At 43.1% G+C, this 13,273-nt stretch overlaps 1 protein-coding gene across 2 annotated transcripts in view; it reads right to left on the bottom strand.

Moving 5' to 3' along the window:
- Positions 1-13,273, bottom strand: part of LOC128703032 (cytochrome P450 4C1) — a 276,764-nt gene that overhangs the window by 223,830 nt on the left and 39,661 nt on the right. The gene's annotated exons all lie outside the window — the stretch shown is intronic.

Here is a 13,273-nt window from a genome sequence, read left to right as displayed (position 1 = left end):
GGCGGTAATTTGACGGTAACGACTTGTCCCCTGTTTTAAAAATAGGAATTACGTTAGCCATCTTCCACATATCAGACACTACACCTGTTTGAAGAGATAAATTAAAAATATTAGTTAATGGTTCACATACTTCCATTTTGCATTCCTTTAGAACCCTTGAAAAAACCTCATCAGGACCCGGTGACTTATTTTGCTTCAGTCGGTCTATCTGCTTCACAACCATTTCACTAGTGACTGTGATGTTACATAATTTATCTTCTTCTGATCCTCTATAAAAATTAATTACCGGAATATTATTAGTGTCTTCCTGTGTAAAAACCGAGAGAAAATAATTATTTAAAATCGAGCACATTTCATTCTCTTTGTCAGTAAGATGCCCATAGTTATTTTTAAGGGGACCTATCTTATCTCTGACTTTTGTTCTATAGACCTGGAAAAAACTTTTTGGGTTAGTTTTAGAATCCCTAGCAACTTTAATTTCATAGTCCCTTTTAGCTTTTCTTATCCCCTTTTTAATGTCCCTCTTAATGTCAATATACTTATTCATAAGATGACCCTCGCCTCTTTTGATACGCCTATAAATTCCTTTCTTATGCCCTAGTAGATATTTCAGCCTATTATTCATCCATTTTGGGTCATTTCTATTTGATCTAATTTCCTTATAAGGGATAAACGTTCTTTGAGCAGCATGTATTGTGTTCAGAAAACTGTCATATTGATAGCTCTCTTCGTTACCCCAGTCAACAGATGATAAGTGTTCTCTAAGCCCATCGTAATCTGCTAAGCGAAAATCTGGGACTGTTACTGAGTTATCCCTACTATCATACTTCCATTCAATTCTAAATGTAATTGATTTGTGGTCGCTAGCACCCAGTTCCTCTGAAACTTCTAAATTATTAACAAGGGAATCATTGTTTGCCAGAACTAAGTCAAGCAGGTTATTACCCCTTGTAGGTTCTGTCACAAACTGCTTCAAAAAACAATCCTGAACTACTTCTAAGAAGTCGTATGATTCTAAATTCCCAGTCAAGAAATTCCAATCAATATGACTAAAGTTAAAGTCTCCTAGAATTACTACATTATCGTGCCTTGTGGCCCTAACAATTTCCTCCCATAGTAGTCTCCCCTGGTCCCTATCTAAATTTGGGGGACGGTATATCACACCTAAAGTTAATTTTTCATGCCCCTCTGAAAATTCTATCCAAACAGACTCTGTATGTGTTACTTCAGACTTAATACCCGTTTTTATGCAACAGTTCAAGCGATCTCGGACATACAATGCCACCCCACCCCCCTTCCCGATGCTTCTATCTACTTGGAACAATTTGAAACCCTGAATGTGACATTCTGCAGGCATGTCCCGACTTTTTGAATTAAACCACGTCTCAGTAATGGCAAATACATCTATGTTACCTGCACTAGCAACTAGTCTCAACTCGTCCATCTTATTCCTAGCACTGCGACTATTTGTGTAATATATAGTTAAGGACCCTCCTTTCTCTTTACCATTCCTGCTCCTTTCTGTTATTCCACTAAACCTATTACTGTCCTTGTCAATTAGTGCCACTGGCTTTCCAATATCCACCTCATTTTGCCTATTACTAGTTCTCCTATTACTCATATTACTACCCTGAGACTTCACAGTTTTCCTGCAAAAACCCATACCACTAACTATTCCTAGTTTAAAGACCTAGCGGCTCCCTCCACTGCATTGGCCAGTGCTCCCACCCCACACCTAGATAAGTGAACCCCATCCCTGGCATACATGTCATTTCTGCCATAGAAGAGGTCCCAGTTGTCAATGAATGTTATTGCATTTTCCTTACAGTATTTGTCCAGCCAGCAATTGACACCAATTGCTCTGGACAACCATTCATTTCCAACTCCTCTCCTTGGCAAAATGCCACATATGAAAGGTTTCCCACCCTTCCTCCTAATTATCTCTATTGCTGACCTATACCTGCTAATCAGGTCCTCACTCCTACGTCTGCCAACATCATTGCCTCCAGCACTGAGACAGATAATAGGATTGCTCCCATTACCTCTCATAATGTCATCCAGATGGCTAACAATATCCTGCATCCCAGCCCCAGGAAAACACACTCTCTGCCTCCTACTCCTGTCCTTCAAGCAGAATGCCCTATCCATGTACCTAATCTGGCTATCCCCAACAACAACAATGTTTTTACCTTCCTTGGCGTCATCCGTCGTGATGCTCCGAGTAGTCGACTCACATTCGCCAGGTAGCATTACACCACTTGTAGAATTCGTCAAGACGTTCTCGATGGTCTTCGTTGGGGTTTCTAGGGATGTCTCACTCACGTCTGCCAATGCTTCTTTGGTGCTCGTTGTGGCATTCCCAGTAGAACACTCACATTCGTCGGGTAGCACCGAGAATGGGTTGGAAGTTTCCACGGTAGTCTTCTGGTTTCTCGTTGTTTCTGCCTCTCCAACCGTTTTCTTGATCTTCGGCTTGGTTCCATGTTGCCCGGCCACTGACCAAGCTCCCCTCTTAACCTGGGGACTCACAACAGGAGGATTACTACGAATCCTCTTGTTCTCCTCCGTTAATCGCCGTATCTCCATCTTAGCAACTCTGAGCTCTTCTCTCAACTGCTGGTAAAGTTGCTCAAGAGAGGGCATCCTGGTTCAGATTCACAGAGAGCACACAAACAGGTCTTCACAGAGCTAAGTACACGTCACCACTGAGCTAAGTACACGTCACCACTTCAAACACCAACACAAAGACTATAAGCACTTCTCCTTCTACACCTACACCCACACTAGACTACAAAACTAACTGTCAACTCGCCACTGCTGCCCACTCTGCGATGGTAATCTCTCAAGCTTACCAATCAGACTACTCACATGTCCTTAACCTAATCTTCTCTGCAAACAATCTTCCCTCTTTAATTATCCCTCCTTCCTGCTTCTCTTCTAAGCCCCTTACAACCTTTACCTCCTCCCTCTCTCCCACCCCCCCACTTCCTACACCCACCAGCTCTCCTCCTCCCCTACCCCTCTTCATTACTTCTACCCCTCCCACCAACACCCCTTCTGCTGCTGCTACGACCACCCCTCCCCCTACCTCCTTACCCACTTCCTCATCCCCAACCAAAGCTTCCACTTCCTCATCCCTTACCATAGCTTCCACTTCCTCATCCCCTACCAAAGCTTCCACTTCCTCTGCATCCACCTTCACCCACTCCACCACAACCAAAACTTCACCCAGGTCCAACTCCACCTCCTCCAGACAAAATCCACTCAAACCTAAACCTGCCCCAACTTCTGACAGACAGACCAAAGAACATAAATACAGATCCATCTCTTCCTCCCCCTCCAGGAAACGGGTCCGTAACACCTACGAACACACATCCACTGATGGCACCACTATCACGGGCTTTAATCCAAACTCCTCCCCCAACATTAACTTTGCTAAGACGAAACCATTGAATCATGTTTAAAGCGATTCAGTTCAACATACGTTCTTACTATACAATTAGACACCTACTGGCCGAGCTCCTTGAAGCAGAGAGGCCAGATATTATTTTGTTAAATAGTACCCGCCTCAAAGCCCCTCAATGTATCCGCCATTATGGTTATACTGCACTACAGTCCCCCTATGATCCCCACGATGGGGTTGCCATCCTTGTCAAATCCAACATAAAACACGAATTTCTCCCAATCCCTTTTATTCACCAACATTGTCTTGCAGTCAGAATACACACCCACCTTGGTCCCTTTATCTTTTTCACCACCTATGCTCGCCCAAACACTATTCTCAACATACACTATCTTTCCTTAGTCTTCAACTACACCAACACACCAACATACCTACTAGCTGACATGAATGCCAAACACACCACCTTTCATCACACCAGTAACAACCAACTTGGTCACCAATTACTCAACTTCACAAACCATAAACACCTAATTCATCTCGGCCCAGACTTCAATACCTTCTACAACCACACGGGCCAAGGCAAACCAGACGTCATTCTGGCAAACCGAGCCAGCTCTCTATTTCAACACTACATCTCACCTGGCCCTATTACAGGCTCTGATCACATCCCAGTCATCTTACACATCTCCTCCAACCCTATCCTCATTCCAACCACACCTTCCTTCTCCTACAAGAACGCTGACTGGGATGCTTTCAAACAACACATAGACAATATTAACCTCATCTATGACTACAACAACAAACCTATCTCTGACATCGATACTCAACTTGATCTCATCCAGGACACCATTACACAAGCAGCCAACATCGCAATACCAAAGAAAACTCACATCACTCCTTATTCCTTCAAACCATCACTCAGAGCAAGAAGACTAGTTATCTGCTACCACAACCGCTTCCTCTACAACACACATAGATTTAATCAAGTCTGATTAGATCTAACTTACCTTAGAAACAACATTTTACACAGCCTAGACCAAGACCACAACAATCACTGGTCACAACTCATACAACAAGCAGACAAACAGCGTATAAAAAGCACTAAAGCCTTCTGGAACTTTATCAAAAAAATCAGAGGCACAACTCTCACCAACAAATTCAAACCTGAGGTGGAAGGTACGTGAGTATTTATAGTGAGGTTCAGAATGTTGAGGTCAGGTGGAGAATACTGCATGTGATGATCTACTGAGTGGGGTTATAGTCTAGAATCTTGGGTAGCTTGGAAGGGAGATTGGATAAGTTTGTGAGCAGGTCTTCTGCAGTGTCTGTGTACAACACCGCAATTCACACAACCATTTAATTAACTACAGAAACTCAAGACTTATCGCCAGAGAAGACAACACCCAATACCGAAGAATTCTGGAATCATCGCTTATCTCTATAACCAACAATTTCAACCAGAACAATGGCTTCTATAACATAGCTGAACCACTTGACAAGAAACTTCTTCATCGCTATCCCACATAAGAACATAGGAATGGAAGAACACTGCAAAAGGTCTGCTCACAAACTTATCCAATCTCCCTTCCAAGCTACCCAAGATTCTAGACTCTATAATCCCACTCGATAGATCATCAGATGCAGCATTCTCCACCTGACCTCAACATTCTGAACCTGACTATAAATACTTGCGTACCTTCCACACCTTCCACCATCACATTAAGTCAGATCAGATCAGACACACCAGAGCACTGCTTACTCACGATGCATTACTCTAACAGAGTAAATATCAAACCAGCGAGTGGCACAACCAATGAGTCGTTTAAACTAGCACTTGCAGCTGTCGTTAGTGGCAGGCTGCAAGTCAAATGTAATGCGATTTTATCGCTCAAGGAGGCCTTTGTTGTCGTCTGTACAGACGACACAGAGGCTGAGAAACTACTTACCACTACTGCTACTACCACTCTACGAGACCAGGGATTTCTTGTCTTGACTTCCCCAGCACTGAGGGCCAGGAGAACTGTGTTCCTCAAGCGACTCGACAACCTTATCACTGTACGGGCCACTGAAGAAATTAAGTCATCTATCGAAGCAAAGAACCCTTGGGCCAAGGTGGACTTCATTACTAAAATACCCAATGCTTCATCCATGCTGAAGGTCACCTTCAGTGACGTCAACATGGCAGCCAGAGCTCTCGCTGAGGGCCTGGCTATTCAATACTTCCACATCAACCCAGCCTTCATCGAAGCAGATAAATTCCAACATATCTCACAGTGCTATAATTGTTACTCATACTTACACACCACAAATGATTTTCCTACCAAGGACAAGAAGTTCTGCTCCACCTGTGGCCGTGAGGGTCATGACTTCAAGAATTGCACAATTGCACTACTGCTTCACCACCTAAATGCTTGAACTGCAAGAATAACCACCATACTCTTGCTGCCAGGTGACCTACCAGAAGAGACATACTCAAGAAACAACAACAACAACAAAAGAAACCCAACCCACAAGCAACCACATATTCTGCTATCGCCAAGCTTCAAGCAGACACTACCAAGATACTACAAGCCACGCAAGCTGCTCCCACCACTTCCCTGCCAGCACCTACTGCCGACTCCACCAAGATTCTTTATTGCATTATGTATGCTCATGTACAGAATGCAGCTGAGCCTGGTTCCTTCAACACCACCATCAATGAACTTTTCAAACTAAATAATATGCCTGGCCTCACATTCCCTGCATCACCACCTTCCACTGAGATCCTAAAATCTACTGAAAATATTACCAGCATCACCACTGCTCCACTGCTGCCACAACCTCCACTAGACACAGAGATGGACCAATCAGAGACCACTGAGACGTCGGCAAACTCCACCAATGAGAGTCCACTACCGCTTGCATCCACTGCATTCACCAGTTCAGCCACCAGCCAAGAAAGCAAAAACACAAAAAACTGCGGATGCACCTCACGGTGCCACTGCCACTGACACTGCTGCACCACAACAAGTCCGATGCCTGAAGGGTGTATGCTTCTACACAACCAAGCAGTATAAGAACAGAATGCTGTCTTCAGAAATCCATCAGCACCTCCAGGACGGAACAGTCAAGTATACCTACGACCAAACTGTTACATACACCACTGTAGACATGACCAGACTACTCACTGCCAAAACCAAACACCTTGTGGAAGTCGAGTACACCTTAAGGAAGAAATTCAGGATGCTTCAGAATGGGGACCTTGAAGATGGTACCCTCCTCTAGCACGACTATCCATGACCATTCACGATGAAGGTAAGTTTCCCCAGCACTTTGCTGTTCGCTAGGGCTGGAGTGTGGCTCCAATCGACCCTGTAACTGCTGCCTCTGCCCGACTGCACTTCTCTTTGGGGAAGTCAGCGCAAGATAGAAAACGATGACACCCTCCAACCAGAGGGCCAAGAAAGAAGAAAGATGATCATCACCCCCCACCCGGGGGGCCACTGCCGGGTCGTCATCTGGAGAAGACCCGGGCTGGAGGTACCGGCGAATCAACATGAATGAATGAATGAAAATGAACACCAACACACGACACTCCACACAGGAGAGCACAGCGCTAGCACGATCGACACCATGCCCTGCCCTTCTAGGGCAGGGTTGGTGCCAGAGCCCGAGTTTGTAGCTCACAAGATGAGGGGGGTACTTGTGCCTCCTCCCATGGGAGACTTAGGTCTCAGACACTCCCTAGACAGGGAGTCAGTGCCGGGCCACCACTTGGAAGGGCCCTGGCCGGGAGAATACCGGCGAATCTTTAACAACAACAACACCCCAGGTAGATCTGTTTGTGACTTGAGAAAGTCCACTGTGTGGGCGAAACGTTGTCAATAAAGGATCACATTAAACTGCATATGTTGTGCAAGACAGGTATACAATACTGACAAGATGAAAGTTAAGACACTTGTGCAACATCTGATGTTGCACAAGTGTTTCAAACTGCATATGTGTTTATATTTCCATATCACTACAAACTGGTGTAGTGTCAGACAAGCAGATAATGGCAAATATAATACCTATTTACAAGGCAGGTGACAGGTCCTCATCTTCGAACTATACACCAATAAGCCTTACCTACATAGTTGGTAAATTCATGGAATCAATAACTGCCGAAGCAATTCGTAGCCATCTTGAAGGCATAAACTGATTAATGAATCTCAGCACGATTTTACAAAGGGGCATTCCTGCCTTATGAATTTACTAACTTTCTTCACTAAGGTATTTGAGGAGGTAGATAATGGAATTGAATATGATATTGTGTATCTGGACTTTAGTAAGGCTTTCGATAGAGTTCCACATCAGAGGCTGTTGAGAAAACTTAAGGCACACGGAATTGGACGAGAATTTTTTTCCTGGATGGAGGCATGGTTGAGAAATAGGCAGCAGAGAGTTTGCATAAATGGGGAGAAATCAGAATGGGGGCACGTCACAAGTGGTGTTCCACAGAGGTCAGTGTTGGGCCCCTTGTTGTTCACAATTTACATAAATGACACAGATGAGGGAATAAATAACGACATAAGCAAATTTCCCGATGACACCAAAATAGCCAGTCCAATTCATTCTAACGAGGACATCAGAGCACTCCAGGATGATTTGAATAGACTGATGCAGTGGTTAGAGAAGTGGCAGATGCAGTTTAATATAGACAAATGCAAAGTTATAAATGTTGGACAGGTTAATAACCATGCCCACATAAACTAAATAATGTAGATCTTAATATTACTGATTGCAAAAAGGATTTAGGAGTTCTGGTTAGCAGTAATCTGAAACCAAGACAATAGTGCATAAGTGTTCGCAATGAAGCTAACAGAATCCTTGGTTTCATATCAAGAAGAATAAATAATAGAAGTCCTCAGGTTGTTCTTCTACTCTATGTATCCTTGGTTAGGCCTCATTTAGATTATGCTGCTCAGTTCTGGTCACCATATTACAAAATGGATATAAATGCTCTGGAAAACGTACAAAGGAGGATGACAAAGTTGATCCCATGTATCAGAAATCTTCCCTATGAGGATAGACTGAGAACCCTGAATCTGCACTCTTTAGAAAGACGTAGAATTAGGGGGGATATGATGGAGATGTATAAGTCGAAAATAGGAATTAATAAAGGGGATGCAAATAGCGTGCTAAAGATATCTAGCATACACAGGAGTCGCAACAATGGTTTAAAATTTGAAAAATTCAGATTCAGGAAAGATATAGGAAAGCACTGGTTTGGTAATAGAGTTGTGGATGAGTGGAACAAACTCCCGAGTACCGTCATAGAAGCTAAGACTCACGAAATCGTAATGACACTATTACAAACAAACCATACCACGGGTGGGGTTTGAATCCGTGGTCAGAGAGTCTCAAAACTCCAGACCGTCGCATTAGCCACTGGGTCAGCTAGCTTCAATAAGTTTCATCCAAGTAGGTGGCTAACGCGACGGCCTGGAGTTTTGAGACTCTCTGACGACGGGTTCAAACCCCACCCGTGGTATGGTTTATAGAAGCTAGGACGTTGTGTAGTTTTAAAAATAGGTTAGATAAATACATGAGTTGGTGTGGGTACCTGGGTGTTAGTCGACCGGTGTTGGTCGCATCCTGGGACAAAACTGACCTAATATACCCGAAATGCTCTGCACAACAAGCGGCTTTCTATATGGTAGTATGTCATTGATGTCAGCTATGGTCTGTATTTATTTATTTATTTATTTATTTAGTAATTTGAACATACATACAGAGGTACAAAAGAATACAGGTAAGAGCAGCATGCCAAAGCCACTTGTATGCATAGCATTACGGGCTGGCTTAAAATTAACTTAAGATTAACTAAGCAATGATGAAATCAGTGATAAAACTTTAATGTAAACAGATTACTATAAAGCACAAGTGAGTATTACAAAGACAGGTCATATGGTTGCATGCATTGTTGTACATTCAGTAGAATGGAGTATTCTGTTAGGTAGTGTATTTAAAAAATAACAAAGTTAGATTGGGTCTTAGGTTTAACATTTATGTGATATAATTGTGAGAAACATTTAAGATATACAATTTATAAGGTTCAGTTATTAAGTATTTATTTGGTTTTGGGTGAGTAAGTGATCTTTGAGAAGAGACTTGAATTTATAAACAGGTAGTGTTTCTTTTATATTTACAGGTAATGAATTCCAGATTTTAGGGCCTTTTATGTGCATTGAGTTTTTGCATAGTGTGAGATGGACACGAGGAACATCAAAGAGTGATCTGTGCCTTGTGTTATGGTCATGTGTTCTGTTGAGGTTGGCAAGGAGATGTTTGAGGGGAGGGTTAATATCAGAGTTAAGTGTTCTATGTATGTAATAGGTGCAGTAATAAGTATGGATGTTTTGTATGGTGAGTAGGTTTAGTGTTTTGAATATTGGTGGAGTGTGCTGCCTGTAGTGGGAATTTGTTATCATTCTGACTGCAGCCTTTTGTTGGGAAATTAGTGGTCTGAGATGGTTAATTGTTGTTGAGCCCCATGTACAAATTCCATAGGTGAGATAGGGGTAAATAAGAGAGTGATATAGGGCCAGGAGGGCTGACTGTGGAACATAGTACCGTATCTTCGATAGTATGCCTACGGTCTTGGAAATTTCCTTAGAAATTTGTTGTATATGTGTATGAAATTTGAGTCTATTGTCAAGGCGGATTCCTAAGAATTTTCCCTGTTAGCTTTGTGATAGGTGATCCGTTTATCATTATGTTTGGAGGGACATCTGTAGCTCTGTTACCAAACTGAATGAAGTAGGTTTTGTCAATATTTAGTGTAAGTTTGTCAGTCCTCATCCAGGTAGATATTTTCTGTAATTCGGTATTCACAGTATTGGCTAGCATGACTGGGCTCGGGTGAGAAAAGACGTATGTAGTGTCATCTGCAAATAGTGTGGGTTTGAGTAATTGCGAAGTATTTGGTAAGTCATTTATGTATAGGAGAAAGAGAAGAGGACCATGGATACTTCCCTGTGGGACACGAACTGTAATTGGTTGTGCGGAAGAGTTTGCCCCATTTGTGTACACATATTGGCTTCTGTTGCTGAGGTATGACTTGAGGTAGTTGAGGGAGTGCCCTCTTATACCATAGTGTGACAATTTTACGTGGAGCAAGTCATGGTCAACTGTATCAAAAGCTTTACGTAAGTCAATGAAGATCCCCAGTGGGACTTCTTTTTTCTCTATTGCAGTGTATATATGTTCTAGCATGTGTATAATAGCATCATTAGTATTTTTATTAGGCCTGAATCCAAATTGGCAGGGGTTAAGTATGTTGTAGGAGATGAGGTAGGAGTAGATTCGTTTATGAATTAATTTTTCGAAGATTTTTGAGAGAGGGTGTAAGTTGGATATTGGCCTATAGTTATTCAACTCTGTTTGGTCTCCTCCTTTATGGATCGGGGTGACCCTTGCTATTTTGAGAACTGTAAGGATTCATATATATATATATATATATATATATATATATATATATATATATATATATATATATATATATATATATATATATATATATATGTATGTGTGTGTGTGTGTGTGTGTGTGTGTGTGTGTGTGTGTGTGTGTGTGTGTGTGTGTGTGTGTGTGTGTGTGTATTATATATATATGTGTGTGTCTGTGTGTGCTCGCCTAGTTGTACTCTGTGTGTGTACTCACCTGGCTGTGGTTGCTATTGGGTCACTCTCCCTGAACCATGGGTTTCATCATACCTTTGCTTAAAGTTATGTATTGATCCTGCCTCCACTACATCGCTTCTCAAATTATTTCACTTCCTGACTACTCTGTGTGTGTGTGTGTGTACTCACCCAATTGTACTCACCTAATTTTGGCTGCAGGGGTCGAGACTCAGCTCCTGGACCCGCCTTCACCGACCGCTACTAGGTCCTCTCTCCCCCTGCTCCATGAACTTTATCATACCTCGTCTTAAAACTATGTATAGTTCCTGCCTCCACTACATCGCTTGCCAGACTATTCCACTTCCTAACTACTCTATGACTGAAGAAATACTTCCTAACATCCCTTTGACTCATCTGAGTCTTCAGCTTCCAATTGTGATCCCTTTTTTCTGTGTCCCATCTCTGGAACATCCTGTCTCTGTCCACCTTGTCTATTCCATGCAGTATTTTGTATGTCGTTATCATGTCTCCCCTGACCCTCCTGTCCTCCAGTGTTGTCAGACCGATTTCCCTCAACCTTTCTTTTCTTAGCTCTGGAACTAACCTTGTTGCAAACCTTTGCACTTTCTCCAATTTCTTGACGTGTTTGACCAGGTGTGGGCTCCAAACTGGTGCTGCATACTCCAGTATGGGCCTGATGTACACATTATAAAGTCTTGAACGATTCCTTACTGAGGTACCGGAATGCTATTCTCAAGTTTGCCAAGCGCCCATATGCCGCAGCAGTTATCTGGTTAATGTGTGCTTCTGGCGATGTACTCACTCCAAGGTCTTTCTCCTTGAGTGAGGTTTGCAGCCTTTGGCCTCCTAGCCTATACTCTGTCTGCAGTCTTCTTTGCACTCCTCCGATCTTCAGGACTTTGCATTTGGCGGGGTTAAATTCTAGGAGCCAATTTCTGGACCACACATTCAGCCTGTCCAGGTCTCTTTGTAGAAATATCTGGTCCGCGTCTGATTTAATTCTCCTCATTAACTTCACGTCATCTGCAAACAGGGACACTTCTGAGTCTATCCCTTCCGTCATGTCGTTCATATATGCCAAGAATAGCACAGGTCCCAGGACTGACCCCTGTGGGACCCCGCTTGTCACTGGTGCCAACTGTGATACCTCATCACGGACCATGACTCGTGTTGCCTCCCTGTTAGGTATTATCTGATCCATTGCTGTTATACGTGCCTGTTCCTCTAGCTTCTGTACTAATCTCTTCTGAGGAACTGTGCCGAAGGCCTTCCTGCAGTCCAGGAAAATGCAATTAACCCACTCTTCTCTCTCATTTCTTACTTCAGTTACCTTGTCATAAACCTCTAGTAGGTGTGTGACACAGGATTTGCCTTCCATGAATCTGTGCTGGCTGTCGTTTATAATCTTGTTCTGCTCCATGTGCTCCACCACTCTCCTCCTGATAATCTTTTCCAAGACTTTGCATATTATACATGTCAGTGACACTGGTCTATAATTTAGTGCTTCATTTCTGTCTCCCTTCTTAAAGATGGGGACTACATTTGCCTTCTTCCATACTTCAGGTAGTTGCCCAGTTTCAAGGGAAGTGTTGAAGATTTTGGTTAGTGGCACACATAGTGTCCCTGCTCCCTCTCTAAGGACCCCTGTAGAGATGTTGTCCGGTCCCACCGCCTTTGAGGTATCAAGGTCACTTAAGAGCTTCTCCACTTCCTCCTCAGTTGTGTGTAATTCATCCAACACTTGTTGGTATATCCCTTGTTGCTGTACGCCACTGTTTTGTCTTCCCATTGTCCCTTCAGCCTCCACTGTAAATACTTCCTGAAATCTAATGTTGAGCTCCTCACATACATCCTGGTCGTTTCTTGTGAGCTCCCCACCTTCTTTCCTCAGCCTGATTACCTGGTCCTTGACTGTTGTCTTCCTCCTGATATGGCTGTAGAGTAGTTTCGGGTCAAACTTGACTTTTGATGCTATGTCATTTTCATATTGCCGCTGCGTCTCCCTCCTTCTGGCTCGTCGACTAATCTCTTTATTCTCCCGAGTCCTTTGCCTTCTGTACTTTTTCCATTCTCTAGAGCACTTAATTTTTGCCTCCCTGCACCTTCGGGTAAACCAAGGGCTCGTTCTGTCATTCCCATTATTTCTGTTACCCTTGGGAACAAACCTTTCCTCTGCTTCCTTGCATTTTGTTATTACCAAGTCCAT

The sequence above is a fragment of the Cherax quadricarinatus genome, chromosome 86 (assembly GCF_038502225.1).
Source record: "Cherax quadricarinatus isolate ZL_2023a chromosome 86, ASM3850222v1, whole genome shotgun sequence".
Taxonomy (NCBI): domain Eukaryota; kingdom Metazoa; phylum Arthropoda; class Malacostraca; order Decapoda; family Parastacidae; genus Cherax; species Cherax quadricarinatus.
This window is presented reverse-complemented; position numbering and strand designations above follow the sequence as displayed.